At 36.1% G+C, this 24,826-nt stretch overlaps 1 protein-coding gene across 2 annotated transcripts in view; it reads right to left on the reverse strand.

Moving 5' to 3' along the window:
• LOC145675655 (uncharacterized) overlaps positions 1-8,714 on the reverse strand; it is a 56,685-nt gene extending 47,971 nt beyond the window's left edge. Inside the window, exon 1 of one of the 2 annotated variants that reach the window (XM_081746222.1) lies at positions 8,566-8,714. The gene's annotated coding sequence lies outside the window, so the exon portion shown is untranslated. The remainder of the gene's footprint in view (positions 1-8,565) is intronic. The other variant, XM_081746223.1, reaches the window with a different exon arrangement.
• Between the last annotated feature and the right edge of the window lie 16,112 nt (positions 8,715-24,826).

Below are 24,826 nucleotides of genomic sequence, written 5' to 3' on the forward strand. Positions count from 1 at the left end.
GTCGAAACCAGTTGAGAAAAAGGCCTCGTTGTGTTAAGCCGGGTGAGTGTCAGTGTGTGATAATGCCGTATTCGATACCCGAGCGTGTTGCCATTGTTGAAGGGTTCATTCTCACTGGATCTTTTGTGAAAACAAAGAATTTGTTTCGGGAGAAATTTCCAGGACGTTCTGTGCCAGCAAAAAGCACCATTCAGGAATTTATTGAAGAATGGTGGCGTACAGGATCGGTTCAAAATGCTCCCAGGAACAGACGACCATCTGTCTGCACACCTGAATTAAAGATGCAGGTGGAGGAGATAATGACAAGAAGTCCTCGAAAGTCAACCAGGAGATTGAGTCAACAGGTTCATGCGAGTGAGAGAAGTTGCAGACGTGTTTTAAGGGGACTGAAGTTAAAACCGTACCGGATAAGTGTTGTGCAAGAACTGAAGGAGCCTGACCTGCAGAAGAGGGTGCATTTCTGTTCATGGCTGTTGAGCAATGTTGCCAGTGGTTTCTTGGATCCACTAATGCTCATCATGAGTGACGAGGCATGGTTCCACCTGTCTGGGTACGTAAATTTCCAAAACAACCGGTATTGGTCGACAGAAAATCCACACGCAATCCACCAGGTAACCTTGCATGATGAGAAGATTGGTGTTTGGTGTGCCATTTCCGCCACACGCGTTATTGGGCCCATATTCTTTGAGACGACAGTGAACAGTGACGTGTATATGGGAATCCTGGAGGAGTTTTATACACACTTGACCGAAGAGGAGCGTCAGTTATGTTACTTTCAGCAGGACGGTGCAACATGCCACACATCAGCTGCATCATTGTCTTTTGTGCATGAGATGTTTACACCAGAGAGGACAATCAGCAAAGGCTTGTGGCCTCCTCGGTCACCAGACTTGTCCACGTGTGACTTTTACTTATGGGGACTGTTAAAGGGAAGAGTATACGAAACAAATCCACACACAATTGAAGAACTCAAGACCAGGATCCAGGATGTCACCAATAGCATTACAACACAAGAACTGACAAGGGTATATATGAATCTCCTCAATCGTGCTCACATGTGTGTTGAAGTGGGCGGAGGACACTTTCAGCACCTGCTGTGAAGGTGAGTAGTCATATTCAATACATTGTAGTTAATCATATTCAATACATTAAATTTCATTTTATGTGTTCACTTTACGGGCCGGTTTTACGTGCCGCACCCTGTATATGTAGGGAAGAAAACTGAACTTGGAAAAGCACCACTGAGTATTTAGTAAAAAAAAAAAAAAAAAAAAAAAAAAAATGTTCCGTAGCAGTTAAAAGCTGCGTACGTGCACACAGGATTGCTATCTACAGCTAAAGAAGAATTGTGGTATGAGAGAAATTTTATCTAGGTCATATATTTAAATCATACTTCTAACATAGTTAGGTAGAAGTGAGCAGAGTTGCTAACGTTGCTGCAGATAGAGCTCTGGCGACATATATTTTATTCCTATACCTTTGTGTATTTCTGCTCAGATATTTTAGCAAGTGGGTTAGAATTCTTGGAAACAATAAGGCGTTAGATTTTCTTCAAGTGACCAGATTCACACTAGAAACTCCGAAACCTTGGGTTAGATCCCGCCAGCAAATCCAGCCTATATTTTTTCTCTTCAAAGCGCGGTTTCGACCGTAAAGAGCTGCTGCTCTTCCTGCGAGTGGGTTTCCTCCCATTGAAAATAATGAATGCAGTCAGATCCTAGCGTTATTACATATTTAGAATTGTAGAAATGTAAGATAAGATGTAATTTTGGTCAGAGAAGAAGTTTTCATTGTTACCTTAGCTTTAAAACAAAAGCTTATTACTTTACTGTGCTTGTTGTTGACATTGGTGTAATTGAGACAACAGCGATACGCAGTACCGTGAATATCATAGCAGTCGACATGTGTATATTTACTGATTATTAATTCTAAATTGAATGTCACTGCCTTTCACACATATTAGTAGGCTTCGGATTTTTAGGTCCCAAAAAATTCAAATTAGGATTTTAAAAAGTGCATTTTAGGATTTTATAGGTTTTTAAAAACACGGTTTAGGATTTTTAGCGTTATATTACTGAAAACGGAATATTACTACACTTTAAACACTTTGTTAGCTATTTCATACTTAAATGGTAACCTTAATTTAGTAAGCTTTATGCTAACCAGTCTTCTGCGTGATAAAAATAATAAAACTCTTCTTACCTTGGACCTTTTTGATAGTAACATACACCTGTATGTATGGCCTGTCGTACTATAGTAGTAGTAGTAGTAGTAGTAGTAGTAGTAGTTTTTGTCAGTTTTCTTATATTTGAAATTTTATACAACACCACAAATATCACTTCACTTTATTAACGATACACTGAGGAAATACGAATGTTCAAATATTGTTTTTCCGGCACTTTTCATGTTTTCTATAGCTCAAAAAGTGGTCACTTCACTCTCTGTAATGGCACTGAACAACAAAATATTTGGCAAGATTTTCTGTTGTGAACTTTTTCCTGTCGTCTGACAAAATTCTATTGAATGCAGAAAAACTGCGTTCCACATCACACGATGTAAGAGGCACATATTTCATACTGGCTAATTCCTCGGGATTCCATAGCAAATTTTCTTGGACATTGTCTCCACGAAGAATTTGGCCCACTAGTTGTATCTGTGTGAAATCAGGACTGCGTTTCAAAACCGCCTCCAACTTGTCCGCAATTTTTGTTCCAACTCCCCTAGGTACTTTTTTCTCTTTCACTTCTTGAAGAATTTGAAGAGCTTCTGTTAGTGGAAGAGACTTCTTTCTTCTCCAATTCAGTGATGGCTTGAGGCAGATGAGAAAAGTTGGCTTTAATGTAACTTAGTTGTTGTACAACAAACTGTGACTTCAGTGTTTTTTTTGCAGACGTGATTGAAGCGGCTTTAATCTCGTCGAGCGAATCGATGATCTGAACAATGCTTTCAAAATTATCTGCAGAGTACAGTGCTGCTGAGAGCCACGTTCCCCACCGGGACACAACGGGCTGTGGTGGCAGTGGTGTGTTTGGAAGCATATCCTTGAAGGTAGCCACTCTGTTAGGAGCTTTCAAGAAAACCTTCTTTACAGATGAAATTATGTCGTTGACCATTGACTACGTGTTTGAAAGTATTTTTAAGTTAAAAATAACTATAAAGAATCATTTAGGACGTTATAGGTTCTAAAAGCTAATTTAGGATTTTTTAGGTCCTAACCCCCCAATTAGGACATTTTAGGTCCTATAAAACTAATATAGTTCTACTTATAGCAACTTGAAATGTAAAGAAAACACGAATTTTTTGCATTCACTGTACAGGAATAAAATAGGTTCGAACCTAAGAATCCGGAGCTTACATATTAGATAGCTTCGAAAAGAATTTAAATACGTGTGCAACATTGATAGATCTAAGTAAAGCATTCGATACGGTGTCGCATCATATATTGATTGAAAAATTATATTATTATGGTATTCGCGGAACTGATTTGTCATTGATTAAGTCCTATCTTAGTAATGGACGTCAATCTGTCCGTATTATTAACGAAAGATCAACATTTTTGGATGTAACAGCAGGGGTACTTCAGAGTAGTGTGTTAGGACCTTTACTTTTTCTTATCTATATAAATGATTTCCCGAGTTTTCTACCTTGTAAATCTGTATTATATGCTGACGACACAAGCGTACGGGTAAGAATTTAGTAAGTGTTAAAACTAAAAGCAATGAAATGCTTGAAATATCATCTATATGGTTAAAGCATAATGAACTTTATATAAATGAATCTAAAACAGAGACTATATATTTTTCTCTTAGTAATCATATGACTGAGGTAGATATGCACCATTCCGTAAAACTACTGGGAATCCATCTAGACCCGAAATTAAACTGGAGTGAACATACTGAAAATTTATGCAGGAAATTATCTAGAGTGCTATTTTTATTACGTAAACTGAAAACAACAGTTATAGAAACAATACATAGTATTCAACAATACATTCTTGCAGCATACTATGCTTTTTTTCATTCTCATCTACAGTATGGCATAAATATTGTGGGGAAATTCACCAGGTGCCCAGACTATCTTTAAATGGCAGAAAAAAGCCATAAGAGCAATAAAAGGTTTAACTGATATTGTATCGTGTAGACAATATTTTACGGATTTACAAATTATGACAGTTCCCTCTCTATATATTTATAGTTGTCTTATGTATGTTAAAGAAAATGAGAGCAGTTTAGGTTATCGTAACAATATCCATTCATATAATACTAGTGATAAAGATGACTTAAATACGCCTTATATTAGGCTAAGTATAACAGAAAGAAGTTATAAATATACAGGAATGAAACTATATAATACATTGCCAGTGCATATACGAATGATGTGTGATAACGATTTCAAAAAACATTGTAAATCTTTTCTTGTAAGTAATTCTATTTATAGTATCAACGAATTTGAAGACAAGTGTAAATTGTAACTTTTTTTCTTTCTTTCTTTGTACGTATTTATTTATATGCTGACAATGTCTATTGCAACAAATGTTGTTTAATGACAATAAATATTCTATTCTATTCTATTCTATTTACAAATAGTATATGTGTTTTATACATATATAACAATATCAACTCTTTCTTTCTGTCTTCGTGAGTACTTTCGCTAAATACTTCATCTGATATAAATATAGCTTTTTCTTTTTCATATTTGACCCCCATTTATATATATGAACTTAATGATCAAGCATATTAAATTCCAGTTACCTGTAGCCTAAATACTTTAAACTGAATACAGTCCATATCCCAGATGTCTACAGATATTTTCCAACACGACTCCCTTTGTTCATTTTCTCACATGGAAAAATAATGATATTTATTGAACAGATTTTTTATGATTTCTCCTTTGCACCAACACATGTTTGTATCCCACATCCTGATTTTATGTAATTTGCTCGATGTTAATGCTGTATTTGCTGAGTCCATGAATGTATTACAAGCCAAAGTGTTGTTTTCTACATCCAAACTGTCTTAAGAATAATAAGAGGTCTTGTAATATTTTCTAATTTCCAATTGTATATCACAGATTACCCTGATGAACTACTTCCTATATAACTAATGGAAATTAATTTCTTTCGCACAATGCAACGAAAGTGACTGCGACACTGCTGGCTATAGTTGTAACTAACTGCATGGTCTGCAACTGGTAATAGCTAAGTGCATCATTGGCTAATTCTATCAGACTCACGCGCTCTGAATGATTTGACTCGTTCTTGCTTTTAGTAGTTCGTGATACGCAACTTCCTTGAGTGGTGGCGCCACGGTCTTCACAGTTTCAGCAGGAAGACCAGCTGAAACCTCTTATACTATATCCTTAGTCTATGTTATCTATCTTCTTTATATGATTCTTTCTTCAATTATTGTTTTAAATTTTAAATGGCTTATTTTCATTGAAGTCGGTTGATCTATATTACATGCATTCTTGGTAGTAATATCAGTTTCCAGTTCTATCATGGAATTAGATGTTGGTGTCAGATTTCGTTCGTGAAAACTGTATATTCTTTTTCCTGAAGCATTCTATATCTTTTAACGCTAAAACGAAATGTATTTAAAAAATAAATCAAAAGATCCAATTTATTTCAATCAAAAATTTTCTTGTAGGCCTTATATCTGGAAAACTACATATAGTGTAGCCAAACCCAAACTATCACTTAGTTCAGTATGATGTGCTTATTCTCTAAAAAATTCGAAAACTCGATTTAGAGGCCGTTCAAATGTTTTGTGGCCCGTGATCCAAAAATACATCAAAAGATTCGAAATATTGTAATCAGAAATTTTCTTATATTTGGAAAAAAGCATATAGTGTAGAAAAACCCAAACTATCACCTAACTCAGTAAAATGTGCTTATTGCGGAAATATATATATATATATATATATATATATATATATATATATATATATATATATATATATATATATATATATATATATATATATATATATATATATATATATACAAGAAATCTCGATGTAGGGGCCGTTCAAAAAGTTTGTGGCCCCTGACGATATATTTCAATCAAAAATTTTCTTGTAGGTCTTATATCTGGAGAACTATATACAATGTAGCCAAACCCATCCACTCACTTAAATCAGTATGGTGTAATTATTCTGAAAAAAATACGAACACTCGATTTAGGGGCCGTTCAAAAATTATGTGCCCCTGATCCAAAAAGTACTAATTGGCCAAGATCGCTTTTTTTTTTTTTTTTCTAATTTGCTTGTTAATATTTATAAAATTTTCCACACCCGATGATGTAATATATTTGGATTTTCTTATAGTACAAATTAAGAAACTGGTTGTTATAAGTTGTTTCTGATGTTGCATGCGGCGGCGGTGGAAGGGGTACACTTGTTATAATTTAGTGGTGCCAAAAACAGTGTGGAAATAGCGCGTATATGTGATGCATCGTGTTGAAGTTTTACAATTATACAAAAATAACGAGCGTCAGTTCTTGAAACAGTACAAAAGACATGGTGTACTGTATAGAAGTGGAGTCATACTAGTATAAAACCGTAACAAGTGCTACTGAAACTAGTTTCATTGCCAAAACTGCCTTTTTCTTTTCTCTTGTTCACGCGCATAATTACAGTTGCTGATGCGCCTGCTCACATTGGACGGACCTTGCGCTGCCGCGCAGGTCCACCACCTTCGTCCTCCCTGGACTCGGTCAGATAGCATTCGTGCTTTTTAGTAGCCATCTAGCACAGGTTGGTTTGTGCTTTATGCACTACTTTTTATGTCATACATCCGAATGTCGTAACTTATACGCAAATAGAAATTTTCTATTCCACACTGTAAAAGTTTACACAGCTCTGTTTTAAAGATAACTAACTTGTAACTGAACCTAACGTAAGGTAAAGTAATCTAACCAAATGTAATACATTTTGATACTTTCTCGACTTTCCTGTGGTCCGGCGATACAATACTAATGCCTTTATTTTTCATGAATGTTTTGCCCCCATTTCATAGTTAGGAATGAAGTATTTTCGTATGCCTTCTGTAACTTTTAATGTCCTGGAGACGTCTTTGATCGGGGACTGCTCCCAAATGCCCCTGAAAGAGTTTATTTACTGAGAAGGTAAGGATTCATTTTTCTTAATTTCTGAGTAGTAAGTAGTTTGCAACAATTAACATTCGAAGGTAAAAATTTTGCGCAGTAATGGGGTTCACTCGAGCAGACGGTTTTACGGAAAACAAAATTTATAGGTAAAATACGATCTGAAACACTTTTCGTAAAAAAAGAGTGTGAATATAAGTAATTTCTGTCAGTGCTTATCATATTGAAGTATATTTTGAATGGTAGTGAACGTATTTTAAGTGTAACTATTTACTGAAGCGGAAGGCGGAGGAATACAAGAATGCGAAGAAGGTGGAAATAAACGACGGGAATGTACTGTTCGTGTTAGCAATGGACGTTTGCGATGGATGTAATGCAAACATACAATTTTGAAAATAAAATGAAATCTTTGAGTTTTACGTCCCACGGCCGGCTAGGCTAAAGGAGACGGTGATGATGAGAAATGAATGAAGTAAGTGGGAGGAAACCCACGCACATGGCGTTTGTCCACCACAAAGTTCACTTGGCGGAAGCAGGGTTTCATAACATACAGTTTTATTACAAAGAATTGTGTGATAAAGAGAGTCATATTATAAAGTTTGTGCAGCGTCATGGTATGACAAAACGTAACATCAATCGTGCTAAATGTGGAAAAGAAGTAAAAATTCAGAACAGACGAATTTCTCCTTGCAGCGGGACTTTTGTGCCCGGGAAAGCAGTGAAGCCATTTTAAAGGTAAAAACTATTGCGATTATTTAATTGTTTTGAATCTAAAAATTATTGCGGATATTTTATGTACTTTGCCAATATCCTCGTTTATACGTATACCCCCATCGCTGACGCGTCTGCTTCATACGAACGCACCCCTACTCTCCGCTCGGGCCTCCCTGCTGCGCTCCTGCCCTGACTCGGTTAGGTAACATTTGTGCTTTTAGTGGCTACCTAGCACAAGTTGGTTCGTTGCACTAGCTCCTCATTTACTGTGTTTTGCAAAAAGAAACCGGAAAATGTACGAAATGTGTGAAAATTTGGTAGAACCGTCTGCTCAAGTAATGCTATATAGATGCATACGGATGTCGGATGGATCAAAGAAAGCATGAAATAGGTAATATTTATAATTAACAGTGAATAGTGAAGGCCTTAATGGGTTGAGGTGATTTTGAGTTTAAGATATCGTTCAGCAGTGAGGCTCTATGAGACGTGGACTTACTGATTAACGTGGAATCCGAACATGAGCTCCCGCCGGGAATCGAATCCGGGTGTCCCACGCCATACGCACGTATGCTAACTGCTTAGCCACGAAGGAGCTCTGAAGGCCTTAATGAAATAGGGGTGATTGTAGATAAGAGTATATTACAGTAAAAAGAACAGATAAGATAGTAATACGTTAAACGTTAAAAACAGGTGTTTGTGGGTCTTATCCAAGGCCGCCATTTGCGGCAGATTAACCCAAAATACTTACCAAAACAGTGTTTACATACAAATTACTCGATCACTTTTAATTTATTTAAGCACAGACACCTCACATATTGCACTTTCGTAATGTATTTGTTATCAATTATGATTCGTGTTTTGTTGTTCATTTGTTACCACTGTAGCCAAGGACACCACATAAATTTCTGGTAGATTCATGTGAAATACGCCCAGAATTCCACCAAAAAACTATTGCAACTGGAAAATATCCCCAGGACCTAATTCCATGAGTTTCAAGTCATATAGGCATTAGGTTTGCGTCAACGCATTGTAACATTCTGCCATTGCTTCTGAATGTGATTGCAAATGCATATGCGTACTGCGAATTCATGTGTCTCTACTAGATCCGAAGTTTTGTGAGTGCGAATCAAATTGCAATGTTTCTTTAAAAGCTTCAAGTGAAATGTTTTTGCTTGTAAATTCGTACCTTGAAGCAGAGATGTGCGTCTACGCGTAAAATACGATAGTTTACGTTTACGTGTCAACAATGCGTAGACAATGTAAACAACGTAGACTATGTAGAATATGTCAACAACACGTAATTTAATATGGCGTCGTGGACAATAAAGGAGCTTTCTTTTGTCGTTATCTTGCGAAATTGCGTACAAAATAAAATATCTAGACCAGCGAATAGTAACTTTCGAAACTTAGTTTCGTCTTGATGAAGGAAAATAACAAATATTATGCATTTTGTAAAATATGCAAGAAAAAATTGGCAAATACAGCAGCTTCAAGACTGAAAGCCCACAGGTGAGAATTAGTTTTGTACGTTTCATTATTAAAGCAGTGCTCGAAATGGAAAATCTAAGGAAGTGGTATGCACAGACAAAGGATATAGGACGCATTCTTCCACCTTTTTTAAACACTACAGCAGCATCGACAGCGCAACTTCAGCGTTGTCATCCGTATCACTTTCAGATTAGATAATTCCCTCTACTTTTTATATTTTAGTCGTTTCCCTAATCTTTCGCTGCACCGAAACAAAACAACTGAATGAGGAAATATGAACAAACGAGCAACGAAATTCTTCCTTACATTTGATCGTGGTTGTCTACATAGTCTACACGAGAAAAGGTGTAATGTAGATTACGTATAGATTACAGTAGACAATCGCGTAGACGTAAAATTATAGTTTACGGCACATCACTGCCTTGAAGTCGTGAGAGCTTAAATAATAATAATAATTTCCTTTGTGTGCAAAATAGAGTGAATGTCATTCCCGTTATTATTATGCTTCCGTAGTAACCGTTACTATTTTCACTTTAAAATAAATTAATTAATCTTCATATTTTAAAGTCGATAAAGTATCAAATAATAATAATAATAATTTCCTTTGTGTGCAAAATAGAGTGAATGCAGTAGCGGCTCGATACCATAGTCTGAGGTAGTTCTGCACAGTTTGTTTTTTGTATATTAAATTTCCCGTTTACAGCAATTAATTATAAAATGTACACGAACCAGCATAATCTTTCTGCATACTAATCGTTATAAATGACAATTATAATTGAAATTAACAAATATATATACAACTTTAGTGTATAGCAAGCAAAACACTATTGTTTTGATTATTGGTTGTCAGTGGCGTATTTAGGGCTTTGTTTCGGGAGGAGCTATACACAGCATATGAATAAGCACTTAATTTTTCCTTTGGGATGCCTACAAGTTTTAATGAATTTCGGGCGATGCCTACAAGTTTTAATGAATTTGAGCCCGATAGCTCCCCTCTAACTAAATACACCACTGTTGTGTGTAACAAATTTTTAAAATACATATTCATACCGTAAGAAACATACTGTTTTCAGATACCATAACAACTTCGGATTCACGTAATTTCTACAGGCAGAAATTTTATAAATCTATTGAATTATAGATATTTTATCGTTTGTAAATGAAGTCTATCCGACGTGACTTCTGCTGTACAAAATGTCCTATTACTCTTTCATTCAAGTTCGGCGTGGTGGATATGATATCACGCTCGATTGATAAGGCAGCCAAAGCATTGCTTCTTTCCTGACATACTGTGCTTCCCAAAAATGTTTTAACTAGTTTAAAATTAGAGAAGTAACGTTCTGCTTCAACTATTGTCGTTGGGGTAGTTAGAAGAATTTCCAAAAGGTTTATGGTTTCCTTAAAATTGTCACACAAATTGTGTTTTGTTCAGAAAATGTGCACAAACTCGAACATGGAATACCATTATTTTTAAAGCGCGCAACAATTACACTGAACTTCGTTATAAAAAACTAGAGAAGGGCGCCTCATGTACATCACGTCGTGTGTCTTCGGCTTCTTCGGAAGTATTCGTGAGTTCTGAGCTGCTGGAAGTGCAGCTCTAGTAAATCCTATCTAACAAACAAGGAAAACGTAATACAGCGCGGCTGGTGAAGATTTTGGTCTCAATGCTAAAGTATAGGGCAATCCGTGCACAGCTCTTGCAATATTATTAAGCTTCAGAAGGTGTTTCCAGTAATTGTACGCTATGTATCATATCCAGCAGCACAATTTCAGGACACTGTTAGACCAAATATTATCATTACATGTTATTTATTACCTTGATTAAATTAAACACAATTCAACTTAATTGAAAATTCATTTATTCCACTAAAATAGCTAGTAGTTCTGCAGCTCTTATAGACAAGCCGCCCCTGAGTGAATGTCATTTCCGTTATTATTATGCTTCCGTAGTAACCGCTACTATTTTCACTTTAAAATAAATTAACTAATCTTCATATTTTAAAGACAAAACAAAGAAAAATATACATAGCTTCCACTCCAAGTTCCTTGCTTACATCTGCCCATAATTTGTTCACGATGTGTCGTTTGTGGCAATCTGGATGAGCTTGGTTCCACAATGGAAGTTTATTAAAAACAATTTATTAAAGCATCAACATCTATTTCTATCTTTATTTTATTTTTTTATCTCCTCACCTCCCAACGTCGTCTGCTTTCAAGCAAAACAAACCTTCTCTCACGTACAGCTCAATTCCTCTGCAGACGACTCTCCATTTGTACAATTCGGATGAACAATCCCAGCAGGTTGGGGTCATTCGCATTCGCATCTTTTCGTCGGTTTTCGCAATTTGCAAGTCGGAACTACTAGTCGAGGCACTTCAATTTATTTACACATGCTGGGAAATTCGTTATTGCAATCGCATTCGGAAGCAATGGAGGTGCAGCCTTAATGTATTTGTTTATTAACGGGATTTGTTTGGAATCCCCTTGTGTTGCTTGAGACCGTTCTTTGTGTCTCTGAGTATCATTTTAGTGGCCTAGCTAAGCTAGGGCTAGCGATACTATTATAATGTGTAGCTACTAAGTTCCCAATGGATATGTAAATTGGTGTAGGCCTACTGGCGGACAAGATACATCTACGTCTCTTAAATATGTCATCTTACATATGATCAATGCCGGGGTTCGATAAAGTCACTATTGATTGTTTTGGTACTAATATCTAGTATTAAGTGCATATGTCACACCGCTTCCTTATGGGCCCTATCTCTCTGGTGTTAATTCTGGTAGAAATTAATATTAAATCTATGTCTTTAGATTTGTCATATTTGCTCAATCTCCACGATATTATGGCCAGTTGTTAAGTTGACGAAGTGATTATTCATAAGAGCTATCTACACGGAACGTAAACTGTTGAAGAAGATGGGGAAACTGGGGTACAGTGAGACACATTTCTTTTCGTAGCAAATAACTCTTGTATTATAGAAAATATTAAAATGAAACAAAACCGAACAAAAGGTTGGAGTTTAGGCTATCATACAATATTGGTTATTTTGGTTTAATGTTAATCATCTCTGGTTTACTTACTCATGAACAATATATGACAATTTATCTCACTGTACCCCACTATTGGGGTAGAGTGAGACATACACATACTTAAATGTTTCGTTCTCTATTACGAAGTTCAACGTATATCCAAAAGATGAAAATCAACAGAAAAGAATGATATTTGGCGTTTAGTTTTACAATGTGTTAGCGGATATGGTAAGAACTGGAAAAATAAATTTTCCGTACATTTTCCCACTTTTTCGCATAAAGCTAACTATATAGTTATTTGTTATCACTATCCAGTTTCAGAACCTTAACAATATAATAAATGTCCTTTTTACAATGAAATTCCACCAGAACACAATCGTCCTCATTTATGTTTCTATGATAGTCTTTAAAATCATCTGGGCCAATTTGAAGTAATAGTTCAATATCTTCATCCGATGAGGACAATTCAACCAATTCTTCCTTGATCCACTTCATAGTCAAAAAGGCGTCTTTTTTAAAAAATTTTGTACTCGTTTCTTTTTTTTTTCTTGACATTTCTTTTCTGGACACATATCTATTTTGTTTGAAGAAAGTGTCTCACTGTACCCCAACTGCATATTATCAATGTCAATCGTATTTACTTGGAACCACAAAAAAGTTTAACAATTACTAATATTGTGATAAATATCGACAAATAATAAAGAATCTCATCCACAGAAATTAATCTCCAACTATTTGATTTACTTTGATTTCTTGATATATCGAGCTATTTTATATGTCAAGACGCATAGGAACAATGAACTTCCATTTTGAACACGGATAATATTGCTGAACATCAGCACATATCGTTTCACTTTTTCTTTTTTCAGCTACTGTACATCAGAATAAATAATTCAAAAACACATTCAACATAATAACCAGAATTACTTATACGAGATGCACACCAAAAGTATGTGCCGTTCAGAGCCGGTTCTAGACATTTCTTAAGTGTAAGCAAACCATATTTCGGCGCCCCCCTAAATGATAATAAATGAGTAGAATGTTATAATGGACCAAAATTCTTCAAATGATTGTTACAATTGTAAAATTCAATATCTGTTTTCTCCCAACGAATAGGTCTATTAGCGAAAAAAAATGCGAAACTATAACTAATTGACTGTGGGTAAATACTGAACAAAGTTCCAATTTAAATAATTACTTACATTTTTTATTAAATAAGTGCAAGGCAGAACTAAGATATAATACTTAAGATGATTAAGTGCAATTGAAACATAAAAGTCGAAACAGAATAAAACTCATGAGCTTTATTTGATCAGATTTGATTTTGACAAAGAGATATGCTCTTATGATTTATTAAAAGCATATTTAAATAGTATTTTCTAGTATACTATTATGGTAATAAGCTTAATTCCTCTTTTTCTTTGTTACAGAAAGGCGCATGTTATAAAGACACTTCCCTGGCTTTTAATTTTGCAAAATTTCTTATTATTACATCCGTATCCATTTCATTGAGTGTCATTTTCAATTGTCATCAAACTAGTCCATTTAATCGTTCTTGAAATATAGTTGACCGTAAATGATTCTTTATTAATTTTAACTGAACTTGTTTAATACACACCAAATAACAAAAGTGTGTGTCTTAATCGATATTTAATTTGTCTTCAATCCCGTGGCCGAACTTCAAAATCAGATTCCCCGCAAAATGTTCTTAACCTGCCCCCCAAAAATTCTTTTCAGGGCCCCTTAGGCCTATAAAACAATTCAGTTCTTTCATAACTTTCCAACATAGACATTGGAAATCAGCAACACAATGTAAAGAGAAGTAGTGTTCTTTTTTGGGTCCGAAGATTTTCTGAGTATAGTCTACAAAATGCAAATAATTTTGTGTATTTGCCCCCTGAAATTGTGCCAACTTTCTTAAAAAATAAAAGTTCTAGGGGATCCATACTCTCGGACCACCTCTGTTGGTGCATCCCTGAACAGAAGTAACTAATAATCAAAACTATATTTTGCATTAGGACTATTACCAAAGGTTTAACAATATTGCTCCATCTGAATTTGACACAAGAGAATGAATTGATAATGATTGTTGGTGCGTTTGCACACGGCAATGATAATATCGTAAGCTCCGATAATGTCGCGGTGGAATCCACTTCAATGTACTCAAATCGTAGCTTACACACGCCACCGACATTATCGGCCGATCTCCAGACACGGCAGTTGCTGTCGGCTAGTGATGAGCGCAAGTCTTGGTCTTGCAATTTTTGCAAGGGTCTTGCATGCAAGACCAAGAGCAAGACCAGGAATCCCGATGAAAGACCAAGACCATACCTGCAAGACCAAGACCAAGACCAAGACTCTTGCACAAGTACCGGTTCTATTTGAATTTTTTTTTTTTTTTTTTTTTTTTAGAATGTACAAAGAAAGGGGAAAAATCATTACATCTTTTACTTTAATTTCTTGGTTTCAGTATAAATGCCGCTGGAGTGAATGTGTTCCCAGTATTTAATTCAATCCGTATGAGTCGATCTGCCCCCGTAGCATATAGCTACAAAATGTCGTTTTGTGAATTGGTTGTTCACGTTTTCTCTAGATATTGCTCGCTTTCAAGCCACACATGTATCATTTTGCGCCATGTGAGCTTTTTTGCTGGACAAACACCGTGTGTGTGGTTTTTCTCGTTTTTTTTTTTTTTTTTTTTTCATTCTCTGCTACTTCTTTCATTCCACCATTTCAGTTTTTTCTCATCATCGTCGTCTCCCTTAGCCTTGGTGCATAATCGTGAGACGTCATTTCATTTCAAAGCATATTAGTGGTGTTCTTCTTCCGAAACTAAAGAGAAATATAGTATTGAACATCGGAAATTCTGTACACTATTGACGACTACATGGGTATGGTCTTGGCTTCGAGACTCAAGCATTCGTTGGAAATTTTTAATGTGTGCTCATAAAATTAATATCGAAATAACATTTTCATGACATTGACAAAAACTTAGTGCATGTGACCGCAAGTTTGATTTCATGGGCGGATGCTTATAAGTTAAATAATTGTTTATCAATATACCTTTTAGCCTCCTAAGGTATACGGCACATCAAGGATTGAGCGATATAACATTATACAACAATAAATTAATATTATAAAATTGAAAGCGACTATGTTTGTGATTCCTAATATCTTGAACCACTCGACCAATCTCAATTAAATTTTTGACATAGATGATGTTTGAGCGTGGGAGTGTTTTCATATTTCACTTTGACGGTAAAACTTAGGGGAGGGGGAGGGAGTTATAAAGTAATAAATAAAACTTAATGACTTTTGAAACAAACGACCGATCTCGATCAAATTTTCAACATAGATGAAGTTCAGGCGTGGAACGATTTTTATCATTTTCCTTTGACAGTGCAACGTACGGGAATAGAAGGGAAATATATATGTTAAAAAAATAAAAATATAAGCGACTGTCTTTGTGACTTCATCACTCTTGAACCAGCCGATCGATCTCAATCAAATTTTCAACATAGATGAGGTTTGGGCTTGAGGTCGTTTTTATCATATCACTTTGACGGTAGACCTTAGGGGAGGGGAAAATGTACAAAAAATAAATAAAATTTAATAACTCACCACCTAACCGATCTCGATTGCATTTTCAACATAGAAGAAATTCCGACCTGAGATGGTTTCTGTTATATCACTTTGAGATTGCAGCTTAGAGGAGGGAGAAGGGAGAGATATTTGAAAATGATCGAAAATGGTCGATATTAAAGTGGAATCTATAGTTTTGGGGTCGCTGAGATTAACAGTGACACTTCCGATGCTGTTTAAATCCAAATTCAGCCCCGAAGCTTGACGGAGGGACGAATGTTCGTGTCAAATCCGTAGTTTCCGAGGTCGCTGAGTTGAATACTGACACTTCCGATACCATTTACGACCAAATTCAGCCCCGTAATCTGCAAGAGCGAGAGATACATAAAATTGATAAAAAAAAAATACAGTAGCGGTTTCTGACGTAGGGCTACCGGGCTACAGCACGCTTCCTATATTTGTGTTAGATTAATTTTAGTTTAAAAAAATCATTCATTCATTTGTTTAAACTGTTCGTTAATTAACAAAACGCAGAACTCTCCCATGACGATCTTGCTTTTCGAGCGTGGAGCGCGATTATCAGCGCCTTCCGCACTGTTAAAGTTGTACTAACGAACCGAGTGCGCTGTACGGAATGTAGCCCGTCTGAACTATACAAGCCTACCCAACAAATATATCTCTAGCATGGAGCAAAGATCTCAATATGCCTTGTCCACTTTTTTTTTTTTTTTTTTTTTTTTTCAGAATAGTTTCCACCGTGCTGAGCTAGGTTGAGCCCGAAGACATTCTGCGCAAGCGCCAAATATTCCTCGCTTTCTTTTTCTGCTTTGACGGCGCTCGCCGCTCGGTTCTCTGTATTTTGCTAATTTTGTTTTAATTTATTTATTCATTTAATTCTAAAGGCCAGGGAGCCACAGAATTGTCGGGGTGTATATTAAATGAATTGAACATTTTTGACACAGATTCAAATCGTAGCAAAATTATAACACAGACGTTTAATGGGGCATCGCTAATAAAGGGGATCAATTAATGGCGTACAATCTAAAATTAAAGAACACTTTCCTTTGGCACACTACATCCATTGTTAACCAACTAAATTTGATAATAGAAAAACTGCATCTCAAAATCAATCGACAAGTTCTTTTTATCCTGTAGTCTTTCAGGATTTTCCACATTTTTCTTCCCGCTCCCAGACCGGTAGCCAGCCCAAAAATGTAAGGGGGGCCCCGATCTAACCATATTATAGTTCATTTGCAAACCTACCGTAAAACTTTTAGGGGGACAGCAAAAAATTACGGGGGGCCGGCACCCCCTAGACCCCCCCTGAATACGGACCTGCCTGCTCCCCACAGCGTGTATCTTTTTGGAAAAAAGTGGCTGTACGACATATTCCAAGTGGGTCAGCTACTCGATGGAATTTCAAGTCACGAACCGTCAATTCCGTCTATGAAAATTAAAATGTTTTGAAAGAGTGCTTTTCAGAACTAGAGAAATCCAACACAGGGAATTCATGTTTTGGTTAGAATTCTTTCACAAAATAATGCCGCATGTGAATATTTTCTATAATCAAATCCAGTGCAGGCCTACCATCAAAGTACAAACAGCACTTAAATATTTCATTGAAGCCATTGAGAAAATTCGGAATGACACAAACATACAATATTATGACAAGTGATATGGTACTTCCAACAGTTGGTGAAAACAAATGTGGGCGAATTGAATCTTGCAGAGTACCAGATGCCAAAGAAGTATATGATCGCATTTCTGCGGATCCGCGAAATCGATTTGAGAAAACCAGCCATTTCGAAGTCGCCAAACTTCTGGATTCTGCAAATTTTAGTGATTTTTCGAAGAAATTTCCAGAACATATTCTGGACACTGCGTTTGAAAGCTATCCAATGTTAGATAAGCAGCGACTTACCACTGAGCTTGTGGTTCTGTCAACCTATCTTTAAAAACAACTTACAGGACAATTTTAGCGAAATAGCAACCCTTTTGTAAATAATAGTGACCATACCAATGTCCACAGCAGAGCCTGAGACATGTTTTTCATCTCTAATGATAATTAAGACATTAGTGAGGAATTTCCATAGACCAAAAAGGTTAACTGCCCTTGCCATGCTCTCGATGGAAAAAAGTTTGATTAACAACAGGCTAGATTTCAACTCCAGGGTGATAGAAAAGTTTGCCAGCATTAAGAACCGAAGGATGCATATCAACTTCCGACTTCAGTGGGTAAGTACAATTAAAGAACACTTTCCTTTGGCACAGTACATCCGTGAGAGAGCCAATGGGATGTAGTCGCTCTGATGGCAAGAGACCTGACGGAATGTCTTTGGTGCCTTGGAAACGAGGGAAGGCTTTAATATGGGATTTCACTTGTACCGATACCCTACCCCCCTCTAATCTTCCTTCATCTTCCACAAAAGCTGGGACGGTTGCAACTCGCAGAGAATATGAAAAGAGATGAAAATACAACAACCTCTTGGGCAAATACCACTTCGGCACCATAGCCATTGAAACTTGTGGGTCCTGGGGTCAGGAATGTCTAAACTTCATTAATGAATTTGGACACCGCATAATTATTAACACAGGAGACACCCGAGCTTCATCCTAACTTATACAAAGAATAAGTATGGCTGTATTCTCCTTCCGTGAAAAGCTTTGGACGAAATTTTCCTTTTGTAATCACTTTCCTCTCACCAAACTCTCACAATTGCTACTAGACGAAGAATCAACCATTTTCCTATATTTAAAACATTTTAAATGTAATTGGCCCTAGGACCGTTCCTTGTGGCATTCACTTCGAAAGTTTCCAATTTTGGACAGTATATTTTATGTTACATAAATAGCTACATTGAAAAAATAATCAAATATTAGTGTCGAATCCATAGTTTTCGGGGTCCCTAAGGTAATCAGTGATATTTCCGATTACGTTTAAATGCAAATTGAGCACTGCAACTTGGGGAAGGGGAAGGAAGGATATATATATACAAAATTATTGAAAATGACCATAATCAATGTCAAATCCATGGTTTTCGAGGTCATTAAGACGAACAGTGACAATTCTGATGCCGTGTCTTGCAACAAGGAGGAGGAGGAGATATATAAATGTATTGAAAATCACCTATATTAGTGTCGGATCCATTGTTTGGGGCGTCTCTGAGATGAACAGTGACCTTTCTGATGCCGTTTAAATCCAAATTCAGCCCCGCAACTTGAGGAGGAGGAGGGGAGAGAAATATAAAAGTAATCGAAAATGACTGTCATCAGAGAGCGCTTTAGTAATAATTAAAAGTGACTGACTAACGAAACATTTTTTTAAATTTAACACAACGAAGTGTGTAATTGATGCTAATCCATATCACAAGTGAGACTGATTTTATACAGTTATTTCAAATAACTTGTAGTTTGATGCCGTTATATTGTATTTCGGTTTCTAATATAGGTCAAAGTATTTATATAAATATGGTTTCCACAATAGACAGTTGAGTCGTTTTCAAGTTTTCACTCAAATTATTCTACAATATTAAGAAGTTTGATTATAATAATTATTTTAATTTTTCTCTCTTTTTTTGGTCAATATTGCTAACATATCATCGTCATCATCACAGCTATTCTCCCATTATTGGCAGGTTACTTGCTGCAACTGAGAAGCTTCGATGTACGATGGTCCTCAGCTAGTCTCTTCGTCTTGATGTTGCAATTTTTGTTTTAATACTTTCCTTCAACTACAGTCTCCTTCGCTCCCTCCCTCTCTTTCCTTCTACTATACCCTCTAGCACGTCTCTTATAATACAGTTCCTCCTCAGCCAACATCCCAACCAGTTCCTATTCCTCCTCTTAACAATATCTAAAATTTTTCTTTTTCGCCTACTACTAATATCTCTAACAACTTCTCATTCGTTTTCCGTTCAACACAGCTAATTCTCTCCTTTTTCCTCCATGTCCACGTTTCGAAAGCGTGCGATTTTTTCATCACTTTTCTATGATGTTCATATTTCTGCCCTATAGAGTAAATATTGGAATTAGTAAAACAAAATCTCAATATTTAATTTGAAGTTTGTTTAATACAAAGATTAGCTAATCGTGGTTGAAAAGAGAAATCTGACATCTTTAAAGTGTAAAAATAAATCTGCAATTCATGGTATTTCAATAATCTGTACCGTCTTGATTTTCTTTCATGCGTCTCAGGGGTAGCCTCCCCAGTTTGGAACCAGTGGAGTGTTGGTTCTGTTAAAAAAAAAAAAAAAAAAAAAAAAGATTACCAAACGTTGTGATTTATCTTATAAGTAGTGAAGCGTGGGCACCCATTAAAAAAAATAAAGGTCATATCTATGTTATACACTATCATCATACTTACACAAAGGTGAACTATATTACATTTAGAAACATCTATTGTATTTTCGTTACTATTGGCGCATTGTAGAATGTATTATCCCTTATACGCAGAGTAAAATTTACCTATGAAAAGCATAAGATTTCTTAACAGCAAGACTTGCAAGACTCTTGCACGGAAGAACAAGACCAACACTGGATGTCTTGCATTTGCTCATCACTACTGTCTGCCAAGCCCCCGATATTAACGGCGACACCAATTTTTTGTCGGAGGTAATGTTTTGTTATGATTGGATGCACATGCGGTCGATAATGTCAGCCGGCCAGTAGTTTAGGTGAAGAGAATGAGTGACAAAGCGCTGTGTATTTTTGTTTCGTTTCTTGTATTTGGAATGTTGTTTCCATTTTTACTATTACAATTGTATAATATTATTATTATCTTGCCCTACAAACAACTTCGAAACAACTTATTATTTTTTTTTTTACAGTCTCTGTTTCGGAGTAGCTAATTCCGTTTATTAAATAAAGTATAAAATGTGGGAAATCTGAAGAGTACTGATTTTCCTCTAAATAGCTATTATCAAATAGAATATAGGAAATTTAGATAACCAATTTCTGTTGATTATTTTCTACTCCCTTTTTTATTTTTGTTCTCTCTCTCTCTCTGATTGTGTCTTTTTTAATCCAGTAATGCATTTAAATTTTATTACATTCTGGAAATTAATTTAAGCGTAATTTTCAAAGTTTTATACATATGAAAAAATCCTGATTATTATTACTTACTTTTATTTTCATCAGAATTGTGTGCAGATCACTTTTCTCGGCCCCACTTAAGTTAAGCAATGATTGAATAGAATATTTGTTGACAAGTTAAAGTAGAATTAATATTATTTTGAAACGAAACGAGCACAATCAAAGGCGCCTATTCTGGGAGGCCCAGGCCCCCAAATCTCATGCGGCCCCCCGCAATGTATTTATGAATATACGATATTTGACATAATTTGAATGCAATTTGTCTTAAAATCCTCATATATATACCTGCTGCATCTGAATGGGCCCCACCAAATTTACAGAGAAATCGGCGCCCTTGAGCACAATCAAACACTCTTTGCAAAGTTCCCAAGGACAAGTGACTCGGCATTTTCTTAGCCAAAGGACGAAAGAATGGATGTGATTTTCAAACAGTTGTTGTTTGGTTAGTAAGACTTAATATTAATTAGCTACACAAATCTTCCGTTTTTAGATGAGATATACTAGTTATTTCAGGTTGATTTCTTTGTTTGTAATCTGAAGAACGCAAACCGGGACAAACAGGCATCCCGAAAGCATTTTACGGAACAGTTAATTCTTTCATTGAAAACCGGGACGTCTGGCAACCCTACACCAGTGAAACCTTTTAGTGTTCTAGTACGTTCACCAATAAATCTCGTACTTTTCTCCTCCTCTTCTTTTTTCATAAATACATTTGGAAGAGGAAAAGGAATCTCACGAAAATTTGGCAATGTAAGAAAATTTCACTGTTAAGGGCACGGGCCTCTCTGGTGGGGGGAGAGGGGGACGCGTTCCCCCAAATATTTTGAATGCGAGATAAATGGATCAATGCTGAAAGTATTTAGAACTATATGGAAGAAGTAATAACATGTATAGAACAAATGAAAGTTATGACTGTTATTAAACGTTGAGTTGATGTGATTAAATGTGCCTGATATGTGCCACTTTCAAAGAAAAAATGTTACACTTCTTGGCTTGAGTTGATTTTGAGTTTAACGTCCCGTGCAGCAGCGAGGCTATATGAGATGTGGACCTACTGATTAACGTGGAATCCGAACCACATGAGCTCCCGCCGTAGTCAAAGTAGTCTCGGCTGCAAGCACATACTTTTTTGTTTTTCATTGTTTAACTAGGATTCCATGACGAGGACTGGAGAAGGGACGGAAAGGATGTATAGAAAGTTGATCTGCGAATTAAGAAGGGAAATATATACAATAGAAGCGAAGGTGAGAAGAGGAAGTAAAACAGATAGAGAAATATGAATAATGTATATGAAGGTAAATTTCATTTAAATAGAAGGGAGCAAGAAAGAATATAGAAACTACAAATGGAAATGAGCCTAAATGAGCGAATTACAACTTTAGGAAGATGGAAAGAATACATTGAGGACAGGGATGATAGCAGAAATAAATTGTATCTTTTAGATATTAAAACGGGAAATGTAATAAACGAGGATTGTTCATTGGACAAGTTCAAAAACATACAGCGAAATGAAGAACAAAAAGGTAGATAATATACTTTTTGAGTCTATTAAGAATACAGAAGAAGGAAAATAAAAAAAATCGAAATTCGCAACCAAATCAAGAGTGTCATCGTAAGATTTCTTTCAAAGAGTTAAGATTTTGTTAGTTGGAAAATCGAAATATATGAAAACTGTAAAACAAGACTGCTACAAATGCGTTTAAGAACACTGAGTAGAAATTCACCCGGTAGGAATGTCAAGGTGAAGAAATTATCTAAGAAACATATTATATATAAACTAAATTTTCTCTTTTTGTGTGTGTGTGCGGGGGAGAAGCAGGTAGCGTACCAGTGATTGAAGAAAATTATGAAGAATTATGTTGGTAAAGGTAGAAAGAAAGGATCCCGTTACTAAAGTAGATTCAAGTTTACATATAATTTTGACGTAACTTTAGTTGGGGTTTACTAGTATTCTAGTCGTTCCCGCACCCCCTCCCCAATTTCAACATGCCAGAGACGCCCATGGTTAAGGGTGTTGGGAGGAAACAGATCCATTTCTATCGACTTTTTGCTGAAACTTATAGTTCATTGTATTGGGGAAACTATGAAGTACAAAAGTGCCAAAGAACGAAGGGTTAAGACTAATAAGTGACCACAGTAAACAATAATTATTATATATTTGGTGATCCGTTCAAACAGTAGACTATTAAGGAATTAAAACTCGATTTTCTCAACAAGTCCATTTTATATTTCTTGTTTTCTCCCGACATCCTCTATATTTGTCATACTTGTATTACATTAGTGGTTTTACAGTGAGTTCTAATACGGCAATTAAGCACATATTTCGCCAGGATTTTTAGTTTGGAGATGTAAAGTGAAAATTGGGAGGGTGTAAGTGGTTTGCACGGTTTGTATCGAATTTTGACTGTAAAAAGAAATAAAGTTGCAGACTCTTTCAAGAATGTGGAGGTCACTCCCCCTCCCAAAGGGAAGGAGGAGCTGCTGGAAACCTAATAATTAGATATCAATATCGTAAAATGTCATAAATAGGGTGAAACAGGAGCAGATAAAATTTTAGTACTTTTTCCGCAGATCTAGTACCTTTTTCTGCCTAGGTTAATACGAAATATTTTTGCTGGGTGGTCACACTGCCCTAAACCGACCACAGGGAAGCGAATAAAGAAAGAAAAAAACGAAGAATTTAGAAGTAGTCAGTCAATCAGTCAGTAACATTATTAGAGCTTCATATTAAAGGAATACTAATAATAGTAATGACTTCCCTTATTGCAACTGCGAACATTTCTATTGGTGGAATACAGGGTCTCATTTCTATATTCTGGCGCTGAATATGGTTTCCAATTCTTTCTATTAGAAAATCAAAAGTTAGTGTAGACATACGATAGAAATTTTAAAATTTCGCATCGTCTTCGCGTAGTTTCTCATATAGTGTGTAAAAAGCACCTTCTAGAATAGGAGAACCCAAAGCTTTTGTGACGTACATTTCCTGTTTCTACGTCGTAAGTACAAGGCAAGAATATATCTCTTGTTGGTAGCTGGACTCATCTTCTCTCTTTCACGTCATGTCCAACACTAGCGCTGACATTGCCGGCCACGTGTGCAAACCATCACCAGCAACGATATTGTCGGGGCTTCCACAAACATTGTCGGCGACGTGTGCAAAGTACGCCGGCGCCGACACCGATATTATCGAGGCTTCCGCCGATTTTGTCGGTATCGTGTGCAAATACGCTTATACTATTATAATACAACGAGCATACGAATACGCTGCTCTGAGTTCTGAAGTAAAATTGTGTTACTTATAATTCTAATCACCTTTTGATTACAGTTTCGATTATGATTACATTTACCCTTTCGAATTATATACGCATATATAATACTGCGTGAAAACTAAATATATTCAAACAAAAATTGAAACAGAATGGGCCTTATGCAGAGTCGTTTTGACATATTATTAGCGTTATACTAAAGGCCTGCCTACTGCAGGAAACATAAGTTAGTCGAACTATTTAGTATGGCACTAATCACACGTCAGAACGTCTCTGCATAAGGCCCATTAAATTTAACTTAAACCCGTAACCGAAGAGGCCGTACCCATTCTATTTTAATTTAGTAATTAAATTACTGTAGTCAAGTAAATTAACTTACAGTTTCAAAAGTTTGTCGAGTTGCAGATGCTTCGATAACAGTAACTGGTATTGGCAACTTCCCCGCCTCAACATTTGTATGATTTTCGGTTTCGGAATTTTGTTCAGAAGTTGAAAAACACTTCTTAGAGCCTTCGCTTACTTCTCATTTTTCAAATTTAGTAGCTTTCT

The sequence above is a fragment of the Thermobia domestica genome, chromosome 18 (genome assembly GCF_964235325.1).
Source record: "Thermobia domestica chromosome 18, izTheDome1.hap1.1, whole genome shotgun sequence".
In the NCBI taxonomy this organism is placed as follows: Eukaryota; Metazoa; Arthropoda; class Insecta; order Zygentoma; family Lepismatidae; genus Thermobia; species Thermobia domestica.